Source organism: Ovis canadensis, chromosome 3 (assembly GCF_042477335.2).
Source record: "Ovis canadensis isolate MfBH-ARS-UI-01 breed Bighorn chromosome 3, ARS-UI_OviCan_v2, whole genome shotgun sequence".
In the NCBI taxonomy this organism is placed as follows: domain Eukaryota; kingdom Metazoa; phylum Chordata; class Mammalia; order Artiodactyla; family Bovidae; genus Ovis; species Ovis canadensis.
Window position 1 is genome coordinate 130,841,724 of NC_091247.1, and position 27,944 is coordinate 130,869,667.

General features: G+C 36.7%; 1 long non-coding RNA gene across 1 annotated transcript in view; it reads right to left on the reverse strand.

Annotated features, from left to right (window-relative positions):
- Positions 1 to 23,550, reverse strand: part of LOC138437238 (uncharacterized) — a 29,882-nt gene extending 6,332 nt beyond the window's left edge. Inside the window, exons 1-2 of the long non-coding RNA XR_011255838.1 lie at positions 23,306 to 23,550; positions 22,994 to 23,085 (exon numbers count right to left, since the gene is read on the reverse strand). This is a non-coding gene — a long non-coding RNA (uncharacterized lncRNA). The remainder of the gene's footprint in view (positions 1 to 22,993; positions 23,086 to 23,305) is intronic.
- Positions 23,551 to 27,944: the final 4,394 nt, after the last annotated feature.

Below are 27,944 nucleotides of genomic sequence, written 5' to 3' on the forward strand. Positions count from 1 at the left end.
GACATTTGTTAAGCAGAAATTGACTGGCCAAAAATGAAAAGCTTGTAAAACTTTTACAATAACAATAAAAATGTGGAAAATTTCTTCCAGAATAAGTGCCAAAAATAAAAGGGAGTAGCCTTAATAATAACTTTGGCAGTATGTGTCAATATGCAATGTTTGTCTCTGCCAAAGATTTTTTTACATAAATTATATAGCATAATAAAAAAATGATTAAGTCCTTGAATTGGCTTCATTGGAAGCCTAGTTTACTTATATAACTGTCTATGTTACTGTCTATTTTACATAATATTGGCTCAATGGGATAATAAGCAGCCTCAGGAAGTTTAGGTAATGTGTTGTTTTTGGTAACTAACTCATATTTGGATAGTCATAGGTTATTTTTTTTTTCTCTCCTGGGGGATTCACTCTATAGTCATTAAAGTTAGTTCTCAAAGTTCTGGGCAATGGTATGCTTAAAGTCTTGACCATCTTATGGTTGAATGGGACTGTGTGACTAGTTCTGACTAGTGATTTTTTAAGTAAAAGTTATGTGTGGGATTTCTAGACCAAGCTAATTTTGGACCAATAGCTAATTTTGGATCCTCCAGAATTCCTTTTTAACAATGACATTTCAGATGTTGGCTAGTCTTTCACCCTGGGTCCCTAATGACTACCATCTACAGGAAAAGATACATGCCAGACATGGTAACATTACTTCTTTTGCTTAATAAAAATGAATTATGTTGGATTCATAACAATTAAGTAGATTTAGAAATAACTGAATCTAATGATTTGGACAGCTTCTTTAAAAAATGAGCTACATCATCATTTCAAGGGTATATCCACTTGTTGTGGCACATGCTGATAAAAAGAATTTTCCTAAAGGATCAGTGAAGCTCACATGAGAAGAAATAAAAGTGATACAGCAGAGCTGGTTTGTTATAATAATAAAAATAGGGCTTTTAACATTTATTCTCCACTCAGTTTGTGTGTCATGTAAACAACTGGAATTACTTTCTGGAGATCCCTTGGTTACTGTTCCTGTGAATTATTAAGGGACATCCTGTTTGTGGGAAATTTTGATTAGAATGGGTATAAATAAGCATTTTATATCTAAGCGATATAGTCTAGACATAGCTAAGAGGAATTAATCTATTTGGGGTAACTCCTCCCTACCTGTATATTTAGTGTGAAATTACTTTGGGAATACTTTAATTCTTTTTTATGAAGTTGGTAAACTTTTTAAATTGGCATATGAAAATCGCAGACAGTTTTATACTAGAACTCACCAAAATCACTGTCGTCAATGAAGAAGGCATTGATTTACATATTTTAGTATTTGACTACATACAAAAAATGTATAATAAAGTACTCCAGTCAATTACATTGAATTTGGACTACCATGGACAAAAGTAAGAGCTGACATAATTTTTCAAAACTTGAGGAGGAATCAAGTTCCGCTAAAAGTGTTCAGTTCAGTTCAGTCACTCAGTCATGTCCAGTTCCTTGCGACCCCATGAATCACAGCATGCCAGGACTCCCTGTCCATCACCAACTCCCGGAGTTCACTCAGACTCATGTCCATCGAGTCCGTGATGCCATCCAGCCATCTCATCCTCGGTCGTTCCCTTCTCCTGCTGCCCACAATCCCTCCCAGCATCAGAGTCTTTTCCAATGAGTCAACTCTTTGCATGAGGTGGCCAAAGTACTGGAGCTTCAGCTTTAGCATCATTCCTTACAAAGAACACCCAGGACTGATCTTCTTTAGGATGGGCTGGTTGGATCTCCTTGCAGTCCAACAGACTCTCAAGAGTCTTCTCTGACACCACAGTTCAAAAGCATCAATTCTTCAGCACTCAGCTTTCTTCACAGTCCAACTCTCACATCCATACATGACCACTGGAAAAACCATAGCCTTGACTAGATGGACCTTTGTTGGCAAAGTAATATCTCTGCTTTTGAATATGCTATCTAGGTTGGTCATAACTTTTCTTCCAAGGAGTAAGCATCTTTTAATTTCTTGGCTGCAATCACCATCTGCAGTGAGTTTGGAGTCCAAAAAAAATAAAGTCTGACACTGTTTCCACTGTTTCCCCATCTATTTCCCATGAAGTGATGAAACCGGATGCCATGATCTTCGTTTCCTGAATGTTGAGCTTTAAGCCAATTTTTTCACTCTCCACTTTCACTTTCATCAAGAGGCTTTTGAGTTCCTCTTCACTTTCTGCCATAAGGGTGGTATCATCTGCATATCTGAGGTTATTGATATTTCTCCTGGAAATCTTGATTTCAGCTTGTGCTTCTTCCAGCCCAGCCTTTCTCATGATGTACTCTGCATATAAGATAAATAAGCAGGGTGACAATAGACAGCCTTGACGTACTCCTTTTCCTATTTGGAATCAGTCTGTTGTTCCATGTCCAGTTCTAACTGTTGCTTCCTGACCTGCATATAGGTTTCTCAAGAAGCAGGTCAGGTGGGCTGGTATTCCCATCTCTTTCAGAATTTTCCACAGTTTATTGTGATTCACACAGTCAAAGGCTTTGGCATAGTCAATAAGGCAGAAATAGATGTTTTTCTGGAACTCTCTTGCTTTTTCGATGATCCAGTGGATGTTGGCAATTTGATCTTTGGTTCCTCTGCCTTTTCTAAAACCAGCTTGAACATCTGGAAGTTCGCAGTTCATGTATTGGTGAAGCCTGGCTTAGAGAATTTTGACCATTACTTTACTAGCATGTGAGATGAGTGCAATTGTGCAGTAGTTTAAGTGTTCTTTGACATTGCCTTTCTTTGGGATTAGAATGAAAACGGACCTTTTCCAGTCCTGTGGCCACTGCTGAGTTTTCCAAATTTGCTGACATATTAAGTGCAGCACTTTCACAGCATCATCTTTCAGGATTTGAAACAGCTCCACTGGAATTCCATCACCTCCACTAGCTTTGTTCGTAGTGATGCTTTCTAAGGCCCACTTGACTTCACATTCCAGGATGTCTGGCTCTAGGTAAGTGATCACACCATCGTGATTACCTTGGTCATGAAGTGTTAGTCCTATCCAAATATCTTGATTAAACTGACAAGATTTTGAGGTGTGGTTAGATCACAACAGAAATAAGGAGTATCATCACTTAAACTTGGTTGGACACAGCATAAAGGCGAGGAAGTAGAGCTAAATAAGAAATGATATTTTTAATTTTAATTAGATCCCATTTGTTTATTTTTGCTTTTATTTCCAGAATTCTGGGAGGTGGATCATAGAGGATCCTGCTGTGATTTATGTCTGAGAGTGTTTTGCCTATGTTCTCCTCTAGGAGTTTTATAGTTTCTGATCTTACATTTAGATCTTTAATCCATTTTGAGTTTATTTTTGTATGCGGTGTTAGAAAGTGATCTAGTTTCATTCTTTTACAAGTGGTTGACCAGTTTTCCCAGCACCACTTGTTAAAGAGATTGTCTTTACTCCATTGTATATTCTTGCCTCCTTTGTCAAAGATAAGGTGTCCATATGTGTGTGGATTTATCTCTGGGCTTTCTATTTTGTTCCATTGATCTATATGTCTGTCTTTGTGCCAGTACCATACTGTCTTGATGACTGTGGCTTTGTAGTAGAGCCTGAAGTCAGGCAAGTTGATTCCTCCAGTTCCATTCTTCTTTCTCAAGATTGCTTTGGCTATTCGAGGTTTTTTGTATTTCCATACAAAGCTTGAAATTATTTGTTCTAGTTCTGTGAAAAATGTGGCTGGTAGCTTGATAGGGATTGCATTGAATTTGTAAATTGCTTTGGGTAGTATACTCATTTTCATTATATTGATTCTTCCAATCCATGAACATGGTATATTTCTCCATCTATTAGTGTCCTCTTTGATTTCTTTCATCAGTGTTTTATAGTTTTCTATATAAAATTAAAAGCTTCTGCACAACAAAGGAAAATATAAGCAAGGTGAAAAGACAGCCTTCTGAATGGGAGAAAATAATAGCAAATGAAGCAACTGACAAACAACTAATCTCGAAAATATACAAGCAACTTCTGCAGCTCAATTCCAGAAAAATAAATGACCCAATCAAAAAATGGGCCAAAGAACTAAATAGACATTTCTCCAAAGAAGACATACGGATGGCTAACAAACACATGAAAAGATGCTCAACGTCACTCATTATTAGAGAAATGCAAATCAAAGCCACAATGAGGTACCACTTCACACCAGTCAGAATGGCTGCGATCCAAAAATCTGCAAGCAATAAATGCTGGAGAGGGTGTGGAGAAAAGGGAACCCTCCTACACTGTTGGTGGGAATGCAAACTAGTACAGCCACTATGGAGAACAGTGTGGAGATTCCTTTAAAAATTGCAAATAGAACTACCTTATGACCCAGAAATCCCACTTCTGGGCATACACACCGAGGAAACCAGAATTGAAAGAGACACATGTACCCCAATGTTCATCGCAGCACTGTTTATAATAGCCAGGACATGGAAACAACCTAGATGTCCATCAGCAGATGAATGGATAAGAAAGCTGTGGTACATATACACAATGGAGTATTACTCAGCAGTTAAAAAGAATTCATTTGAATCAGTTCTGATGAGATGGATGAAACTGGAGCCGATTATACAGAGTGAAGTAAGCCAGAAAGAAAAACACCAATACAGTATACTAACACATATATATGGAATTTAGGAAGATAGCAATGACGACCCTGTATGCAAGACAGGGAAAGAGACACAGATGTGTATAACGGACTTTTGGACTCAGAGGGAGAGGGAGAGGGTGGGATGATTTGGGAGAATGACATTCTAACATGTATACTATCATGTGAATTGAATCGCCAGTCTATGTCTGACGCAGGATGCAGCATGCTTGGGGCTGGTGCATGGGGATGACCCAGAAAGATGTTATGGGGAGGGAGGTGGGAGGGGGGTTCATGTTTGGGAATGCATGTAAGAATTAAAGATTTTAAAATTTAAAAAATAAAAAACTAAAATTAAAAAAAAAAAAAAAGAAATGATATTTACTACTCATTTACACTTTCTATGAGTTGTAACCCTAGACAAGGGAAACTTCCCGAGGAGAAGTGGGGTAAGTTATGGAGGCACTGATTCCTATACTTCAGCATAGAAATCCTATGACTTAAGGCTTTGTTTTAAGCTATTAATATTTAAATATCTTAAACATCAAACACTAAGGAAAAATGAATTATCAGGGCAAAGGAAATAAAGCATTTGTTAAGATGGTTTCAGAACAATAAATGGGAAAGAAATTGATTAAGTACTCTGTTTATTTTCCATATGTTACGCACCCTGTTTCAAACAGAGACAGACTCATAGACAGAGAATGAATTTATGGTTACTAAGGGGGAAGGGTTGGTGGGGAGCAAATAGTTACAGAGTTGGGGATTGACATGTACATACTGCTATTTTAGATAGATAACCAACAAGGACCTACTGTATAGCACAGAGAACTGTGCTCAATATTCTGTGCTCAGTCACTCAGGCATGTCTGACTCTGCGACCCCATGAACTGTAGGTTGCCAGGATCCTCTGTCCATGAGATTTTCCAGGCAAGAATACTGGAGTGGATTGCCATTTCCTTCTCCAGTGGATGCTCCGTACACCTGAAACTAACACCATTGTCAATAAACTATACTGCAATATAAAATAAAAACTTTTTAAGAAAAACATAAAGCATATTACTGTAAAATATATATTTATGAAATATAAAAATGAGTAATTATCAAAAACAAAATGCAGAACCTAAACATAAGTACTATATAAAAATCCAGGAAGTATACATAAGCTAAAAGCAAGCAAAAGGTCGACATCATACAAAGGCTTAACCAAAGAGAGATAGAAATAGTTCAGATACATTGTTCTTCATCATTTCAAAAACAGTAAAATAACATAGCAACAAGAACAAACAGAATCTCAAAGAATAAAGCAGCCAAAATGTGATAAGATAATAAGAATATTTGGAAAGGAAGCTTGTAAATCTTGAAAAAGAAATAGAACCGAAAAAAAACCCTTTACAGGAAATAAAGCATTACTAATACAGAGGCCATAACAAAACAGAATGCTAATAACTGAAAATACAATCAAACATAGGTTGATTGACTATAGGAAAACACACACACACAGACATTTGTGCAAACATAAGGGTTATAGACTTTTGGAAGATTTCTTTCTAGATAATTTTTAATTTTAGTTGCTATTATAAATGGGTTTTTTTTCAAGGCTTCCAATTTTTGCTAGCATATTGAAAGTCAGTTGACTTATTTCTAAATTATCTTTATTAAAGTATAATTTACGTATAAGAAAATGTACCCATTTCAAATGCTCAGTTCTGTAAGTATTGATAAATGCATGCACTCATATAACCTGTGTCCTTTAACAGTCATTCTATTAATATCTGCTCTGGTTACCATTGATGTGCTGTCTTCATTTTGAATAAAATTTGTCTTTCCTATAGTTTCATGTAAATGAAGATGAATCTGTAGACCAATTGGAGAACTGACATCTTAACACTATTGAATCTTCCAACCTATGAATATGGCATATTTCAACATTCATTAAGGTCTCTTAACTTCTTTTTGTCCAGGGTTTCCCTGGTGGCTCAGATCATAAAGAGTCTGCCTGCTTTTAACCATATTTTATAATTTTAGTGGGCAGGATGTATGTATCTTTTACTAAATGTATTTTGAAGTAGTTTACATTTTTATGCTATTATAAATAACGTTTTTAAACTTAAGCATCTAGCTATTTATTGCTAGTATAGAAAAGTGAAATTGATTTTGACTATACCTTCTATGTTGTGATCTTGCTTAATTCACTTATTGCTTTTCCTTCTGAGACTCCAAATAAAGGTATACTGGACTGCTTCCTATTGTTCCACGGGTCACTGAAGCGCTATCCATTAGTATTTAGTCTTATTTTCTCTTTCTCTGCTCTTCAGTTTGGATTGATTCTATTGCAATGTCTGCACAGTCTAATTCTCTCTTAATCCCATCCTGTGAATTTTATTTCACATTTCTCTTATCTCTAGGCATTTTATTTGGTATATTTTGTAGCTTCTATTTCTGTCTTCATCATTTCTGTTTTGTTCTTAAATCTCCGAACATATTGCACGTATTTATTATAGCTGTTGTCCTTATTTGCTAATCTATCCTCCCTATCATATTTTAGTCCGCTTCTAGTCACTGATTTTTTTCCTGTGTGCTATAACTTCCTGCTTCTTTGCAGGTGCAGTAACTTTTTAAATTGTGTGCTAGACATGGTGAAGTTATATTGTTGAATATCTATAATGTCATAGATTTATGCTGTTCCATCACTAAGTTGTGTCAGACTCTTTGTGACCCTGTGAACTGCAGCACACCAGGCTTCCTTGTCCTTCACTATGTCACGGAGTTTGCTCAAATTCATGTCCATTGAGTCAGTGATACCATCCAACCATCACATCCTCAGTCACCCCTTCTCCTCTTGACCTCAGTCTTTCCCAGCATCAGGGTCTTTTCCAGTTAGTCGGCTCTCCGCATCAGGTGGCCAAAGGATTAGAGCTTCAGCTTCAGCATCAGTCCCTCCAAAGAAAATTCAGGGTTGATTTCCTTTAGGATTGACTGTTTCAATTTCCTTACTATCTAAAGAGTATTGTGCTTTGTTCTTTAACTTACTTGAAGATTAACTTAATCCATTCAGTTTTTACTTTTAAGCATTTCTATGGCATGTATATATTATACATTTTTAGTATAGATAGAGTATATATTTTAATATATATAGTACATAGATGCTATATATTTAGTATATATGCATAGTATATTTTTTCTTTGGGGTACACTTTGATTTCTTTACCAAGATGTGACCCCTCTTGGGATCTCCTGATACCTTAATGATGACTGGAGAATCTTTGCACTGGCTAGTCAAGCGCAGATGCGTTCCTGGCTTATGCAGGAACTAAGGATTGTTCACCTCACAACTCTTTGTCTGACTTCACTGAGTTTTACCTACATGTGCATAGACTAGCAGTATATATCAAAGACTCAAGGTACCTCAATGCCTGTTTCTGAAGGTTTTTTTTTTTCCTTAAATATCTCCTTCTTCTATAAAATTCTGCCATGCAATTTACAGCTGTCTCAACTTTCCTGAGTTCCTTCTCCATCACTAAACTGCAAGGCTGACTGGATTCTCCTTTCCTGTGCCCATGGTCTGGATACTGCCTCCAGGGAGAAAGCCAGCGTGATTATTCAGGCTCACCTCAGCTGCTTCCTCTCTCTCATGGACCACAGTACTGCCTGTGTGTCCAAAAATAGTTGTTTCTCTATTCGTCCAGTTTTCTAATGATTTATGGAAAATATTATCTATGGCCCATGTTCTCCATTATGCTCAGAAGCAGATGTCCAATTACTTGACTTTTATATGTTGATATTACATCCAGTTAGTTTAGTTAACTCTTGCTTATTTCTAGATACTTGGATGAGAGTCTATGGGTTTCCCTATGAGGATAATTATATCACACATTAGAAATAATGACTTTCATTTCCTCTTTTCCAGTCTTTAAATAAGTAATTATGTTTTAGTATCTTTACAGCAAGAACCTCCAATACAATATTGTCTTACTCTGAGAGAAATAATACTTGTGAATATACTTATTTGAGAAGTAGTTACTTTGGTTTTTATCTTAATGCTTAATTTTCATTTCTAAATCAAGCAAAATTAAATTTAGTATATTATTGTAACATTAGCAGAAGCAGATTCCATTTTTTTTCTATCTACATATCCATCTATATCATTATCACATATGAACAAAGGCAAATCATGATATTTTCAATGTTATCCACCAAATTTTAGTATTTATTTCTAGGGAGTAGGAGTTGGAGTGGATTTTGGGAAACTGATTTTTACTTCCCTTTTTTGTCTTTCCACATTGCTTTAATTTTTTAAATAACAAATACCTGTTATTTTATGAAAATAATAGGCTTTAATCTAAAAATATTACATTTGAAAAAGTCAAATAACATGAAAGCGCAGATAGGAAAATGTGAAAGTTTCACTCCAGACAGCCCGGTTCCCAAAGGTACACACTGAGTGATGTATATACATCCATATCTTTTCAATGTATATAGAAGCATTAAAGTATGTATAAATGTATATATATATATATGCACATCACATATGTGTGTATATATAAAATATGTATATATATACATGTATATAATATATGTATATACAATCATGTATATATTGATAATAACATATATACTATTAACATTATTGTATATGTATTATATGGGCTTCCCTGGTGGTTCAGAAGTAAATAACCCACCTGTAATTCAGGAGAGGCAAATTTGATCCTTGTGTCGGGATGATTCCCTGAAGAAGGAAATGGAAACCCACTCCAGTATTCTTGCCTGGGAAATCCCATGACAGAGGAGCCTGGTGGGCTATATAGTCCATGAGGTCACAAGAGTTGGACACAACTTAGCGACTAAACCATCACCACCATATATCTTATATATGTGTACGAGTATATAATATATAAAGTAGAAAAAACATATTTTTTCCCAAATGAGATCATATTGAACATAATAATTTGCAGTATACTTTTTTAGTTTCACAATATATTATAGATGTCTTTTTATGTCAGTATATATCTCAATATATAATTTCCAACTTTGTAAAGTTATATTAAAAAGCTTTCTTCTATCTATATTTAAACAATAGAGAAATATTGATAGAAAAGTGTACATTTGTCACTTTGGCTACTTCTTTCATGTTTCTACCACCTTTTCCAAAAGTAACACTATAAGTAGCTTGTTATGCAAACTTCTGTCTTCTACAGATTTGAATTTATTCAGTTGTATCTTTACATAATATAGCTATATATGCTCATATATTTAATTATACATATATATTTGAATATATGTGTATGTAGTTTTTCTGGCATTTGATTTTATACTTAATATATGCACTATAGGTTTTTCCTTTTCATTGTATGTATTCCTTATAATAGCATGTTAATTTCTTTAGCGTAAATGTTCTTTTGTTCATTAAGCTCCTTTTACTGATTGACTCTTAGGTCTTACGACCTATATTGCACATTGACTGACTTCAGTCCATTTCAGGTGTCTTGGAACATGCTTAATTGAATGATAAAGGTTGAAAAATTACAGACTGCTTTTCTCAGACTCCTTCACAACTCAGGTTCCAAATGGCCTTAGCTTTCATTGAGCAGATACACTTTTCTATTGGCAATGCAGGTTGGTAATTATGCTGTTTCTGTTAGTGACTTTAGTTGTGGCATTTGGTTTATGAAACAGTAATTACTGGCCTATGCATGGTGCCTAACTTCATAGGTATTGTTAGGCAGGGTCCTTGGCATCCTCTTTACTGGCTTGAATTTTGTCTAAGTGAGATTGTTCCTGGAGCTGGATATGGTGGGAGCCTCACTTTTCCTATATCCTGGGAGAAGACGTGTGTAATCATGCTTGCTTCCTTGATCTTTTGATCATGATGAAGGTAGAGACTTGCTTGGTGGCACAATTCTATAGAGGTGCTCTGGGAGTTGTTTCTGGAGGTTCAACATAAAGGTGGCTTTTTACCCCCTCAAATGATTTCCAAGCACCTAATTTCCTATATGAAATCTTTTTCAGCTTAAACTAGCTAGAGTGACTTCTTTAATCTGTGAGTAAACGTTGAATGCAAAGGCATTTAGAAATTGAAATTGAGGGTTGCATGTAATAGAAGTGTGCTTGCTCAGTCATGTCTGACTCTTCATGACCCCATGGACTGTAGCCCTCCAGGCTCCTCTGTCCATGGGATTTTTCCAAGAAGGAATACTGGAGTAGGTTGCCATTTTCTTCTCTAGGAGATATTCCCAACCCATGGATAGAACCCAGGTCTCCTAAATTGCAGGCAAATTCTTTACCACTGAGCCACTATATTTGGCATTTATTAAGTAAATGAATGGAAGATGGGGAGTACTCAGATGTTATATTCTAAAGAGATGATAATCTTTGCTATACTTTGGTAAAACAATACATTTGTTTCTTATAGCTCAACGTGATGACCATTAAGAGAAATGGGAGAGACAATTAAAAGCACAGTTCCATAACAAATGTATGTGCACAGTCAAGCCAGCCAGTCTGCAAGCAGAGGTGGAAAGAAATACAATCCCATTCACTGAGTGTTCACAAATGTAGTTTTTTGAAACAAAATTTCATTAATTCAGTTGAAGGAAGATTTTAAAACTGCTATTGCTGTCCCACAACTTTGGGAAGTCAATAAGTATGTTTTAAAGTATCTGTAGAAAGCTGAGCACCGAAGAATTGATGCTTTTGGACTGTGGTGTTGGAGAAGACTCTTGAGAGTCCCTTGGACTGCAAGGAGATCCAACCAGTCCATTCTGAAGGAGATCAGCCCTACGTGTTATCTGGAAGGACTGATGCTAAAGCTGAAACTCCAGTACTTTGGCCACCTCATGCGAAGAGTTGACTCATTGGAAAAGACTCTGATGCTGGGAGGGATTGGGGGCAGGAAGAGAAGGGGATGACAGAGGATGAGATGGCTGGACGGCATTACCAACTCAATGGACATGAGTTTGAGTGAACTCCGGGAGTTGGTGATGGACAGGGAGGCCTGGCATGCTGCGATTCATGGGATCACAAAGAGTCAGACACAACTGAGCAACTGAACTGACTGAACTGAACTAAGAGCCAAAGGTGCTTGTTTTTCTGAATTTCATAAGGTAGCAAAGAAGCAGTTTGTTAAATAGGAATGAGAATGCTACCCTAGCTATATACCCAGGCTCTGCACAGAGGGAGTAGCAAAAACTCTCAACAAAGTGAATGTAGAGGGAACATACTTCAATATAATAAAGTCAATATGTGTCAAGTCCACAGGCAACATCCTACTTAACAGTGAAAAGCTGATAACTTTTTTTCTAAGATCAGGAACAAGATAAGGATGTTCACTCTCTCCAATTTTATTCAGCGTAATACTGGAATTCCTAGCCAAAGCAATTAGAGAAAAAAAAAGAAAAGAAATAAAATGAATCTAACTCAGGAAATAAGAAGTGCAACTGTCATTACTTGCAGATGGAATGATATTATAGATAAAAGACCCTAAAAGGCCCACCAGAAAAAATCTGTTAGGACTAATAAATGAATTCAGTAAAATTGTAAAACACAGAATCTATATACAAAAATCAGTTGCACTTGTATAAAGTAATAATAGACTATCAGAAAGAGAAATTAAGAAAACAATATAATTTATAAGTGCATCAAAAAACCCATAAGAATAAATTTAACCAAGAAGGTTAAAAAATAAGACATTTTTGAAAATGATGAGACATTGATGAAACAAATTTAAGAAGACACAAATGGAAAGATATGTTATGTTCATGGACTGAAAAAATTAATATTGTTACAGGGTTCATGCTACCAAAAGCAATCTATAGATTCAATGTAATAACTACAAAAATTCCATTGACATTTTTCACAAACTAGGACAATGCAAAATATGTATAGCAACAACAACAACAACAACAAAAACATTAAACAGATAAGCAATCTTGGAAAAAATACCAAAGCTGGAAGCATCATGCTTCATGGCTTCAAATTATATTATAAAGTTGTAGTAATCAACATATTATTGGCATATAACAACACATAAATCAATGGGAAAAAAGGGAGATCCCAGAAATAATCCCATATGTATATATAATTAATGACAAAGGAACTAAAAATGCGCAATGGGAAGAGAACAGTATCTTCAATAAATAGTTATGGGAAAATGGATAGCCACATGCAGAAGTAAGAAACTGAGTCACTATCTTATGCCATACCCAAAAATTAATTCAAAATAAGTTAGACTTGAATGTAAAACCTGAAACCATAAAATTCCTTGAAGAAAATATAGGAGCTAAGCCCCTTGACATTGGTCTTAGCAATGGATATTTTGGATTTGACACCAAAAGCAAAAGCAACAAAACCAGAAATAAATAAGCAGGACTTTATGAAACTAAAAATTTTCTGCACAGAAAAGGTAATAAATGAAATGACAGTGTATCAAAAGGAATAAAACATTTGCAAATATTATATCTCATAAAGGGTTACTAATCTAAAATATGTAATGAATTCATACAACTCAATAACAAAATTCAAACAGTTTGATTGCAATGTGAACAGAGATCTGAACAGACATTTTTCAAGAAGACATACAGACGGCCAACAAGTACATAAAATAGTGCTCAACAATACAAATCATCAGGGAAATGCATGTCAAAACCAAACCTCACAACTGTTAGAATGGCTATTATTGAAAACACAACAAATAACAAGAGTTGTAAGAAATAGGAACCCTCCTGCACTGTTGTTGGTAGGAATGTAAATTGGTGCAGCTACTACGGAAAACAGCATGGCAGTTCCTCAACAAATTAAAAATAGAACTACATATAATCTAGCAGTTCCACTTGTATGTATTTATTTAAAGGAAATGGAAACACTAACTTGATATTTGAATCCCCGTGTTCATTAGAGAATTATTTAGAACAGCCAAGACACGGAAGCAACCTAAGTGTCCCCTGATGAATGAATGAATAAAAAAGAAATTGTGATAAATATATATAAACAATGGGATATTATGCAGCTATAAAAAAGAAGGAAATTTTCCTTTGGGAGCAACATGGATGAATCTTGAGAGCATTATTCTAAGTGAAATTAGTCAGACAGAGAAAGGTCAATACCATACGATCTCACTTATATGTCTAATTGAACCTCCCCTCATGATGAATTCATAGATGCAGAGAATGATCTGGTGGTTATCAGAGGTAGGGGTGCACAAAATGGGTGAACGTGGTCAAAAGATACAAACTTCCTGTTATAAAAATAAATAAGTCTGGGTGATATAATGTACAGCATGATGACTACAGTATAACAATACTGAATTGTATCTTTGAATATTGCTAAGAGAATAGATTTTAAAAGTTCTTATCACAGGAAAAAAATTTGTATTATGTGTCATGATAGATGTTAACTAGATTTATTGATCATTTAGTAGTGTGTACAAATATTGAATTATGTGGTACACCTAAAACTAATATAATGTTATATGTCAATTATATTTCAATGAAAAAATAAACCAACTTTTTGAAAAAAGATATGCAAGTGGTCAACAGGTATATAAAAACTGCTTAATATCACTAATCATTAGAGAGATGCAAACGATAATGTGATATCACCTCACAGCTGTGTATACACAGGCTGTGTATAATCAAAAATTCAGAGATGGCAAATGCTGGCAAGGATGTGGAGAAGAGAGAACCCTTTTCACTGTTGGTGGGGATGCAAACTGGTATGGATACTAGGCTTCCCTGGTGGCTCAGTTGGTAAAGAACCCACCTGCAATGCAGGAGATACATCTTGGATCCCTGGATTGGGAAGATCCCTGGAGAGGGAATGACAACCCACTCCAGTATTCTTGCCTGGGAAACCCTATAGACAGAGAGGAGCCTGGAGGGCTACAGTCCATGGGGGTCACAAAGAGTCGGACACGACTTGCCAACTAAATAACCACGACTACCACAGCTACTATGGAAAGTATTATGCAGTTTCCTTAAAGAAATTAAAACTAGAACTACCATGTGATCCAGTAATCCCACTTCCAAGTATATATCGAAAGGACACAAAAGCAGTATTTCAAAGAACTATCTGTACTTCCATGTTCATTGCAGGATTATTAGTGATAATCGAGGTATGGAAACAACCTCAGTATCTGTTAACAGATGAATGGATCAAGAAAATACAGTGTATGTTCAGTAAATATTATTCAACTGTGAGAAAGAAGGAAATCTTGTCATTACAACCACATAGGTGGACCTGGAGGACTTTATGCTAAGTGAAATAAGCCAGACAGTAAAAGGCAAATACTGTATGGCATCACTTGGACATGGAATCTAAAAAATAAATAAATAACATTTTTTTAAAAGAAAGGAGAAGAAGTAGAGCTCATAGAAACACTGTAGAATAATACAAACATTCAGTTATAAGATGAATACAGATCAAACGTGTAACACGGTGCCTATAGTTGCTAACACTATGTTATGTAATTGAAATTTGCTGAGTAGAACTTGGGTTCTCACCAAGAAAAAGGTAGCTATGTTAGGTGATGGATGTGTTGATTAACTCTACTGTGGGAAGCCTTTCATAATGTGTACATATATCAAATTATCACATTGTACACTTTCAATATATTATAATTTTGTCAATTATAGCTCAGGAGAGCCAAAGAAAAAAGAGCTATCAAGACATGAAAAGACATGAACTTTAAATGCATATTATTAAGTTTTAAAAAAGATTAATCTAGAAAAGGCTACATACTATACGATTCCAATGATATGAAATTCTAGAAAAGGTGAAAGTATGAAAGCAGTAAAAGGGTCAGGGGTAGCCACGGGTTAGATGGGAGGGGGGTGGATTAAACGAGGCACAGATGTTTTTTAGGGCAGTGAAACTACTCTGTATGATATTGTTATGGTGGATGCATGTCATTATATATGTCACATGGCTCAAAACCCATAGACTGTACAACACCAAGAGTGACTCCCAATGCAAATTATGATGATTATAGTGGGTCAGTGTAGGGTTATGAGTTGTAGCAAATGTACCACTCTGATAAGGATGTTGATTATGGGAGAAGTTATGCACATGTGTGGTCAGGGGCAATAAAGAGAATTCTGTACCTTGCTCCTCTCAATTTTGCTGTGAATCTAAATCTGATCTTTAAAAGTAGTCTATTAAGAATTTCCTAAAGAGGTAGATCTCAACTATGCCAAAATAGCCCTAAGAATTAAAAATTATTGTAACTTTTCTTGTATAGATGCAAGGTGGAGGTCAGAGAGATTGAGTAATTTGATCAATACCAGGCAGTGAGCAGGTGATAGACCTGGGATAAGAAAACAGTGCGGCGTCAGAGTCTATGCTCTTAACTACTACTTCATACTCCTTCCCAAAGTGACCAGAGAAAGAAAATTTTGAAAAAGATTCCACGTAAACACAGGTGCTTTTCTCCTCAGGAACGTAACCACCTCACTACCTACCTCCAGTAGGAGTATCATGAGAACTGCCCCTAATACTTGCTGTATTATAAAGCATATGTCTGTATGTGGATTATAGTGTTTTATAAATTTTAGAATGATCCGTCGGTATTTATACTCAGTCTTCTTCCTGGAATTCTATATTACAAAGGAGCATTTACTTTCTTTTTGCTTTTGGGTTTGTCAGTGTATCTTAATCTGAACCCATAAAGTTTGCCCAATGTCAGCAAATAAACTGCCTTTACTTTGGTGAATGAATCTGTGACTTTGCATACATACAGCCTAAGACCATTCCTATAGGGCAATAGCAGCAGATGATTTCAGAAAGAAGCGGTTTTCTATGGGTACATAGAATGCGTATTTACTTTCATTAGATTTACTTTTGTGGCCTAAAAATTTAGCAAGATTCTTTGAACAAGCTTTGATACAGAAATTCTTGTTAAATTCATTGTTAATCCAATGAAAAGACTTGAGCACAGAATCTGGCTAAGTTACAATTTTGCTTCACCTAATTAGAAAACCTGTAGATAATTGGTATGGGATAAAGAGTTACTTTAGGTTAAAAAAACATAACTCATTAATTTTTTCATCTCATGTAAGTAATCTAGAGACACAAATTAAGAACAAGCTTTCTCTTACCAGGATCACAATATCCTTTTCCTAAAAAAAAAAAAAAAAAAAGCATTTGTATCACAGTGAAAATTCCCCTTTTCCCTTAGATACCTATGGGAAAGAGCTTCTAAATATTGCATTTGTTTTGGCTCAAAGGCAAATCGTGAGTAATTTGAATCTCTCATCAGTTTCACAATTCTCTGTAGATTAGTAGTGCTTTCTCAGCAAATGTTCCTTGATCACAATGGAAATATGGGCAAAAACAGTGTTTATATTTTCCACCAGTAAAACTGTGTTATCTGAAGGGCCTACTCTGCGGTATTTGGGGGTACTTTGCTTGTCTTTTACCGCGAGCAGTTTGGACCAGAACATGAGTCAGGCTGCAATATTTGAGCTGTTTCAGAGCTCATTCTAGGGCAGTGTGTACAAATCACAAACCACAGTGTGATGGGAGCTCTTACAAATTTCAAAAACATGCTCTCCTGGGGCAATATTTTAGTGTGGTTGAATACCAGCAAACCATCTTCCTTACCCTGACTAAAGATCACCGGGCAACAATGCGGTCCATTTCTGTGGCCCAGGAGCAAAAATGACCATTGACAGAAATAGTTTATATTTGGCATGTGTGTGCGTGATGCTCCTCAGTCTATTCACCTCATCAGACCATACTTGTTTCTTCTTTCTGCTCTTCTACTTCACTATTTTAAATCTTTTTCTAAGTTTTTCCTCCCATAATTGACATCAAATAGTCTTTCAATATTTTAAGTGTTTAATAATAGGCCCCTGGGAGGAAATGCCTTCTCAAATGTTTTAAGACCTTTTAATTCTGATGATTTATAAAGATAGGTCTGCTATTAACTATTCTTGTTCCAAGAAGCAAGTAAATTTTTTAAGTGCCTTAAAGATATCAAATAACATGGTAGAAGTTTCAGAGTAAGAAAACAGGTAAAGAAGAGTTTTGGAAATTTTGTACAAGTTAGGAATCTTGGAGAAATATTGGTTTCAAAGGAATGAAAAAACAAACATCTGACAATTATTGATAGCTTCCATCCTGTGTATCTCACAAAACTCAAACAAAACTAATTTTTAATAATGAAAACCCTTTTATAAACATCCTCTTGCTAATTGAAAAGTGAATTTCATCAATGAAACAACTCTTCCAATAATAGCAGAATTGCTCATGTCAGCACAAGACAGAGATGTCCCAGAGTGGAATCTTTTCCGATTAAGTCTTGAATCTACTATTCTGCACGAACTCCTAAGTAAGGCAGCTGAAGACACACATATTATATTACAATGTCTAAGCTGAGGTATTTTAAAATAAATTACAGACTTTATAGCACACCATGGATTTCCTTCCTACCTCACTGATCCCTGTTTCTTTGGTAGTTTTGCTGGTAGATCTGGAAGTAACTACAGGTGTTGAGCTGCCTGGGTCTGAAGCTTTAACACCCTCTTTCTCTTTAAATTACTTTGAATACCACCCATATGCTGAAGAATCTTGGTGTCTATCTCTGGCCCTGACTTTTCCCCTGAGCCCCTTAACCCCTAGTTGATACCTCTACTGGGACAGCTAATCAGAAGTTACAGCTCGTCACAATTGAAACCACTTTCTTGATTTCCACACCCAGCTCCCAATAAGGAAAAAAAGAAAAAAAAAATCCTGCTACCCTCTGGGTCCTCTCTCCATCTCAGTAAGTGGTACCACCTTCTAGCTAATTTCCTAATTTAGAAACAATGGAGTGAAACTTGGTTCGTTCTTTCCTTTCATCCCTTGCATTCAATCCAGAAATTCTAGTCTGCTTGCCTTCCGAAATAGTCTTGGATTGTTCGGCTTCGCTCTATTTTCCTCATTACAGTCCTAATCCAAAGTAATGTTATATCTTACCTGGACTGCTGCAATAACTTCCAAATTGTTGTCCTTGCTTCCTGCATCAAAACCATCCGTTGTTCACGCACCAGTCAGTGGTCATTTAAAAGTATAAATCAGATCATATTGTCCCCTTGCTTAGAACCTTTTAATGGCTTCTCATTGCATTTACATGAAAATTCAATCTGTGATATGCATGCCCACTTCATCCTTCTTTGTCAAACCTGTTCCTTCACTTCCCTCTCCCATTTGCTCATTACGCAACAGCCTCACCGGCTTCCTCTCTGTCCCTGAAATAACCAAGCCCTTTACCAGCTCGTGAACTGTTACCTCTGTGTGACATGCTCTCTATCCAGACCTCATGTGGCTGATGCCTACTCATTCTTCAGGTTTCAGCTCAACTCCACAGAAAGCTCTTCTGTGGAAACTCAGCTCAGGTTATTTCTCCTTAAAGCCTCCACATTCACACTCCATCACACCAGTCAATTTATTGTCCCTGAAGCACTTGCCATAATCTACAATTCTCTGTATATTTACTCATTGGCTTCCTTATTGTCTCCCTCAAGAGAAAGTAAGCTTTAGGAGAAAAAGGACTTTGCCTATCCTGTTCATGGCTACATTCCCAGTGGCAATTAAATACCTGATATATAGATAAGCATTCAATAAACATTTGCTAAATGAGTGAATAAAAACAAAGAACAGAGGAATTGTTTGAAAAGTGAGAAGTAAAATCATCATGAATAATAGGATGTTACAAGGCAAAGGGGTTTTTAGAAGCTCATCTGAGGAACCTTCCTGATAACCTAGAGGAGTTGTCTAAAGCTGAGAAAGCGCATGCTAGAATCTGAATGTCCTGACTGAGTGCACCGCTTTGCACTAGACAAAAGATCATAAACTTGGTCCATGATAAGGTTTGCACTGAATCTTGTTGAGAAAAATAGCAGCAATATTCCATGTGGTTATATTTCCAAGAAAGAAAGTTAACTGTTTTGGAAAGAACACCTCTAGCTCATACCTTTTCTTCTTTTTTGTTTTAAATGTCTTTTCTTTTATAAAATATTGAAAATAGAGATGCATTTTAAAATGTTCTATTTTTATAAAGTAAAAAAAAAAATTGGCAACTCAAGGCCCATTTTTTGTGGTGGTTTTTTTGTGTGTGTGTGTGTTGGTTTTGTTTTTCATTTTAAAGAGACCGAGTGTGAAAACTAAGTTTGAAAATAAGCAACTGTAAACAAATCATCATTAAAAGTGACTTAGTTTCTAGATCCTACCTCATACTCCATCAACTCCTCTAATCCTGTTCCACAGAGATAACCAATAACAGTCTGGTGTATGTTTTTACATCTTTCTCTATGTACACCTGCACATATGTACCACACACACACACACACACACACACACACACAGCTTTATTTTGATGTAGTACAAAAGGATAATGTTATCATATTATGCCCATCTGGAGCAATGCATATAATTGTAGGTCATGCAATATTATGTGCCAAAATGTATTCAACCATTCCTATACTGACATTCTCAATTTCCCAGTCTGTTTTGTCCACCATAAAAATCCTTCCATTAACATCTCTATGCTGCTGCTGCTGCTGCTAAGTCGCTTCAGTCATGTCCAACTCTGTGCGACCCCAGAGACGGCAGCCCACCGGGCTCCCCCATCCCTGGGATTCTCCAGGCAAGAATACTGGAGTGGGTTGCCATTTCCTTCTCCAATGCATGAAAGTGAAAAGTGAAAGGGAAGTCATTCAGTCGTGTCCGACTCTTAGCGACCCCATGGACTGTAGCCCACCAGGCTCCTCTATCCATGGGATTTTCCAGGCAAGAGTACTGGAGTGGGGTGCCATTGCCTTCTCCATAACATCTCTATGTGTGTCAGTAAATTAATATAAACATCTCTATCTCCACCCCTTCCTACATTTACATTTCTTCTCACATAATAGTGCTTTTACTTCTTTAGGAAACATGTTCAATAGCAGAGTTGTTAGATTAAAGGGTGTATATAGGCATTTTAATTTTGATATATTTTGTTAAGACTTAAGAAATTTGACCAGCATGGCTTATATTTCCAAGCAGTTTTAGCTCTTTAAAAATTCGTGTTATAGTCATTGTGACCTTGTCTCAGAACACTTCAGTTCCTTCCAGACACAACTACATAAGTTATCCCTTAGTTGTCTCTATTTCATTCTGTTTGCCATTGTAGAGACAGCTCAGTACTCTGAATTACCCAAGGGATTAATATATCTTCAAGTGAGAAGGAAAGTCTATATTAAAAAACAAACTCCTCAGTTTCTGCTTCTCATTTTGTATTTCTGATCACTTGCCCCCAATGTGGTAACCCATATCATTGATAGCTTTCTTTGTTTTGGGCCAAGAACAATAAGGGTGACCTTATACTCTAGGATTAAGGGATCTGATGATGGTTGACATGGTATGACCCCGCTCTTTCTCCATAAGGAAGTTTCGCTTTTTTAGTCTTTGTTTTTCCTTTTAGAAAATAAAGTCTGAGAGTTACTTTCGGTGTTCCTTTTTTTAGGTAGTGCTCTACAGGCAAAACATAAATTCAGATATTTAGAAAACTCACATTAGTCTTCATCTGTCCCCTCTTCTCCCCTCTGACTACTCTGCTATCCAGACAGGGAAGCATTCTATGACATCTTGATAGGCTCATTCTTTTAACAGTCCCTGTAATCCCCCAAATCAGTCCTGAGCAAGTTCATACTCTGCACAGGAAGCTACCCAATGATTTATGGCCAAATGCAATTGGCTCTGACATTAGGACATAGTGCTTAATACTGGTACATGTTGCAAAAGAAATGCAAAATGCTGAAGTCACCTAAAATAAAGCTGCTATGAACTGCTATGTAAGTTTCAAATTATGGTAGTTTTGCTTATTTAATAAAACCGGTCAAATCCTCACCTGTTGGATTGGTAGGAAGCCCATGGTCCAAGGAATCTGAAGGGTTGGAAAACTGACCTCCACTCCCCAGGGACAGAAGACTGTCACTGCCTTTGGTTCTAACAGCTTTACGGCCACAGAGGTGATACTGATGTGCCCTGGATCCAGGTACTTGGACAGGAACATGAATTTTCTCCCAAGCCAGTCTCAGCCTGATATTGTTTACAACACTTCAGGCTGGCCAGTCCCTTAAAATGCTGCTTCAAGAGTGTCAGAATTAATTCATGTGTCCATCTGCAAACTTAAAACCACCTTTCCCTTTCTTTCACTGGGGTGTCATACCCCAAAGTTTTAGATTATTCTTTTCATGCTCTTGAAAGACAGAGATGATCATGACACCTTTTTTCAATAAGCACTGCTGTGGGGTAACCTGAGGTGGTAATTCAGATTGCCTCAAAGAACCCTATAATTTCCTCCTCCCCTCTGCGAGCACTGTGTGCACCTACATACACACACACACACACACACACACACACACAGAGTCAGAAAGGGAATAATTTATTTTTTTCAAAGGTAGCTTACCATGCTGCAAACAGCAAGGTGAGTCTCTGGTTATGAAAAGAAAAAGGGAAAACATTCTACAAGATAAATCTTCAATGAGACACATATTCTGCAACTTAACAAATGGATTGAAATTTTGACAAAATGAATGTGCACTCTAAAATATTCCAAGTGTGTAAAATCTAATCAGAAATCTACTCTGTGCCTTAGTACAGACTGCCAAAGAGAGTCAATGATGTTCACTTCCTCATCTTTGGAGTATATTCCATTCTCTAAATATTAAACAGCTTCCATATCGAAGAAATGTTTAAAATGTCTTTCTTATTTACTATGAATAGTTAAGTGGTTTCCTTCATAAATACTAATTCAAGAAGAAGCAGTCACTTATAGAGTGTGTTCTTAGGTTACATAAACAGTCTGGGCTGCATTTGGTGTTGGTGGATTAAGATATGAGTTTACTAGTAACATTTTGCATAAACAATACACGTCAGGCAAAGATCCAACAAGCTGAGCTATTGATTTACTCCTCCAAATTCCTTAGCTGAAAATGTTCTTCAAATTGTTTTTTGTGTTTGTTGAATGTTCAATTAACAGGAAATAGTTCTGCTTTACTTTCCTCAGAAGATCCATATATATATATATATATATATATATATATATATATATATATATATATATATATATATATATATAACTGTGCTTCACTTTGCCTCATGAAGAAACTGAATTGTACTTTTTCTGACTTGAGTTAGTTTGCACTATAATTAAAAAAAAGAGGAGTATATCATGTCTACATGCTGCCTTAGGAACTGAAGTTAATATACATGTCAGTTATTTACTATCAAAAAATGACATAAACATCCTAGAGCCAGATACTTCACTGATTTGGCAAATAACTGACTATAGAATATCATAAATTTTCTTTGGCTGAGAGTTAAATGGTCAGATATAGAATAAAAAAAGAGTTCATCTTTGCAATTTACTTACTCTTACAATAGGGGCTTCCTGGTGGTTCAAATGTAAAGGATCTGCTTGCAATGCAAGAGACTCAGGTTTGATCCCTGGGTCGGGAAGATCTCCTGGAGAAGGAAACGGCAACCCACTTCAGTTCTCTTGCCTGGAAAATTCCATGGACAGAGGAGACTGTGGGCTACAGTCCATGGAGTTGCAAAGAGTCAGAAACAACTGAGGGACTAACACACAACACATACACACACACACACACACACACACACACACAATATACTCTTAAAATACAGTCACTCACTAAAAATCCCACAAAATAGAAGGATCCATTACCTCCCACTCCAGTTCCTGAGTAAAGCAGATGAGTTTCACTAAGGAATAAGCTAGATGTAATTTTCTTTCATCAAAAGGAACCTAAGACCATAGACTATTTTAAATATCAACACCATGAGGAAATTTTAAATGGCAATATGAACCAAAATCCAATTTCAAGCAGTAAAAGAATATACGGAGAAAGCAGGAGAAATGATTACAGAGCAAATAGTGGTCAAATACAAAACAGCAAGAGATTGACCATGCTAACATATTAACTAAAATTGGATTAAAGAGTAAATTTAACCCCCCTCCCCCCATTAGTAGGTCAAGAGTGATTATGACCTCCAAAGTGCAACTTGAAGGAAGGAAGATAGTTTTTTCGGTTTGGGTGGTGACTACTGCATTCTAGAAATGAACAATCAGTCTGCTTTTGAAGATGGAGTTATAGAGACTGTGAGAGTCCTAGATTTGTCCTCTAATGGGGGTGATAGTGACTCCTCCTCAAACATCCCTTCCTTACTGGCTAATCCTATTACCAACCCTCAGAAAGTGCCATGATTGATTTTGTGATCGCTTTTCAAGTTGAAAACATCTCTAAAAATCACATTTCAGACAGAAGGGTGCGTCTTTCTTTTCCTGACATTCACAAACTATCAGATGGTCTTTCAGGATCCACATGCTGATTTGGATAACTTGTATGTAATTCAAACTCAGATACCACAACACTGAATGTATTTGCTCTTTGCTGTTCCAGCCCCCCTGCTGGTCCTATAGAGTAAGAGAGCTATCTCCTGAGCACGTCAACGTGCCAGCCACTTGCTAAATTCTTCATCTGTTGTCATATCTCTATCGTCACCCCAACTGAATGTGATAAGGACTGTTACAATCATAAGTTTACAGAAGAGGAAGGTAAAGATTAAGAAGATAATAAATTCCCTAGAATTGCACTTTGGAACCTGGGTTTCTTATCTCAATGACATCACCCTCTATTGAGTTTAATAAACCAGAAACCTGGTTTTGTCTCCTTCTCCTCCACCTCCTTCATTTAATCAGTCACGAAGCCTTGCCAAACACTCCAGTACCCCCCGGAATTCATCCTTATCTTTTCATTTCCTCTCATTGCCAAGTTCAAATTTTTATCAAATTTTTTTGTCCTAAGGATTGCAATAATCGAGTAATCTTCTAATTCATTTTCCTATTTCTTGTCTTTTTTGCTCTAGTCCTTGAACCACCTTGACATTTTCAGACTGTCTTTTTTTTTTTCTTTCCGCCTCCAAAAAACCTCCCAGAATTGGCTGCCTTGTCATTCCTTCTCAAGGTTAACTTGCTCATTTCTGCCTCAGCAGTACCTATGTGTCTTATAAAACTCATGCCACTGAAGCACAGATAGCTAGGTATTTCTGTTGCTCCTACAACCAGACTATTAACTTGTTATACAAGACTCTGTCTCGTTATACCTTCACTCATTCATTCATTAATCCATCCAATATTTATTGATTAGCCACCTTATTCCAGGAACTTATTTTTAATAATAATAATAGCTATCCTTTACTGATACTATACTCAACAATCCTGTGAGGCAGATACTGTTATCTTTATTTACATTAAAGAAACTGCAAAGTAGAAAGGCAAAGATACCTCTGTCTAGAGAAATATTTTGGTTGTATGCCTGGGACTGTGCAAGGGTTCAACAAGTTTTAGGTGAATTTAGTTGAACTTAAAGTCAAAGTGTTAGTTGCTCAGTTCTGTCCGACTCATTGTGACCCCATGGACTGTAGCACACCAGCAATTCTCCAGGCAAGAATACTGGAGGGGGTTGTCCTTCAGTTCTCAAGGGGATGTTCCTGACCCAGAGACTGAACCTGGGTCTTGTGCATTGTAGGCAGATACTTTACCATCTGAGCCACAAAGAGCAGGCCAACACTTAAGAGAACCTGGCTTGCAAAGGAGCCTAAGAACAACAGAAGTAATAAGTATAGTCGTGGTTGAAGATCTTGGGGCCATTAGAGTCAGACACATATACACATTGTAATCCCTACTTTGTCACTAGTAAGCTACATGACCTCTAATTAAACTGCTCATTTCTTAAACATCAATTAAAAAGCTATAAAATAGAGATATTAGTCATGCTATTTTAAAGGGCTATCTTATTGGTTAAATGTGAAAATAAATATAAAGTGCTTAGAAAGTCACATGGTACAAAGTAAACCCCTATTAAGCAACAGTTATTTGACTGTGTGGATCACCATAGACTGTGGAAAATTCTGAAAGAGATGGGAATACCAGACCACCTGACCTGCCTCTTGAGAAACCTGTATGCAGGTCAGGAAGCAACAGTTAGAACTGCACATGGAACAACACACTGGTTCCAAATAGGAAAAGCAATCATCAAGACTGTATATTGTTACCCTGCTTATTTAACTTATATGCAGAGTGCATCATGAGAAATGCTGGACTGGAAGAAGCACAAGATGGAATCAAGATTGCCGGGAGAAATATCAATAACCTCAGATATGCAGATAACACCACCCTTATGGCAGAAAGTGAAGAGGAACTAAAAAGCCTCGATGAAAGTGAAAGTGGAGAGTGAAAAAGTTGGCTTAAAGCTCAACATTCAGAAAACTAAGATCATGGCATCCGGTCCCATCACTTCATGGGAAATAGATGGGGAAACAGTGGAAACAGTCGCTGACTTTATTTTTCTGGGCTCCAAAATCACTGCAGATGGTGATTTCAGCCATGAAATTAAAAGACGCTTACTCCTTGGAAGGAAAGTTATGACCAACCTAGAGAGCATATTAAAAAGCAGAGACATTACTTTGTCAACAAAGGTCCGTCTAGTCAAGGCTATGGTTTTTCCAGTGGTCATGTATAGATGTGAGAGTTGGACTATAAAGAAAGCTAAGCGCCGAAGAATTGATGCTTTTGAACTGTGGTGTTGGAAAAGACTCTTGAGAGTCCCTTGGAAAGCAAGGAAATCTAACCAGTCCATCCTAAAGGAGATCAGTCCTGGGTGTTCATTGGAAGGACTGATGTTGAAGCTGAAACTCCAATACTTTGGTCACCTGATGCGAAGAGCTGAGTCATTTGAAAAGCCCCTGATGCTGGGAAAGGTTGAGGGCAGGAGGAGAAGGGGACGACAGAGCATGAGATGGTTGGATGACATGTGGACTCAATGGACATGTGTTTGGGTGGACTCCAGGAGTTGAAGATGGACAGGGAGGCCTGGCGTGCTGCTGGGGTCACAAAGAGTCAGACATGACTAAACAACTGAGTTGAACTGAATTATTATAATGACTGTACAGTAACATGAGTCAATAGCAAGCCATTCAATGAGAGGTTAGAAGTTTTCTAGTTAGAATTCTTAATGCAATTATTTTCATTTATTTGTTCAGTTGCTAAGTTATGTCTGACTCTTTGTGACTCCATGGACTGCAGACCTTCAGGCTTCTCTGTCCTTCACTATCTTCCAGAGTTTGTTCAAGCTCACGTTCATTGAGTCAATGATGCCATCCAACCATCTCATTCTCTGTGGCCCCCTTCTTCTCCTGCCTTCAGTCTCTCCCAACGTCAGTCTCTTTTCCAATGAGTTGGCTCTTTGCATCAGGTGGCCAAAGTATTGGAGCTTCAGTTTTAGCATCAGTCCTTCCAATGAATATTCAGGGTTGATTTCCTTTAGGATTGACTGGTTTGATCTCCATGCTGTCCAAGGGACTCTCAAGAGTCTTCTTTAGCACCACAATTTGAAAGCATCAGTTCTTTGGTGCTCAGCCTTCTTTATGGTCCAGTTCTCACATTCATACATAACTACTGGAAAGACCATAGCTTTGACTATACAGACATTTGTCAGCAAAGTGATGTCTCTGCTTTTTAATATACTATCTAGGTTTGTCATAGCTGTCCTTCCAAGGAGCAAGCATCTTTCAGTTTCATGGCTGCACTAACCATCTGCAGTGATTTTGGAGCACAAGAAAATAAAATCTGTCACTGTTTCCACTTTTCCTTCTTTTTGCCATGAAGTGATAGGACTAGATGCCGTGATCTTCGTTTTTTAAATGTTGAGTTTTAAGTCAGCTTTTTCACTCTCCTCTTTGACCCTCATCAAGAAGCTCTCTAATTCCTCTTTGCTTTCTGCCATTTGAGTGCTATCATCTGCATATCTAAGGGGTTTGATATTTCTCCAGGCAATCTTGATTCCAGCTTGTGATTCATCCATTCCAATATTTTATATATTTGTTTTTGTTATTGGTCCTGTTATTGTTGCTGTCATTTTTATTGTTGCTGTTATTGTTATTGTTCCTGTTATTTTTATGGAGATTCAGTAGGAAGTATAGCTTGGGAACGGCCACTATACATGTAGGAATGTTGATGGATACGTTCCTCCAGGTTTACCATAACAGTATTCAAAGCTATCGAATATGACCCTAAAGGAAAAATAATACTGTCTCCTTCCTCCTCAAAGAGGGCTATTTGAAATGTTTTATATTTTATCCTTCCTTCATAGGGTTGCTATACTAGGAAGAATAAATAAAAATGAAAGTAATTACTGGTTTACAAAGTTTGGTTAAATGTCATAGAAACATTATCTACACACTAACTATCTCAATTGTGGTTGAATTAAACAGCAAAACATTTTTAAACAACCCTAAGGACTATC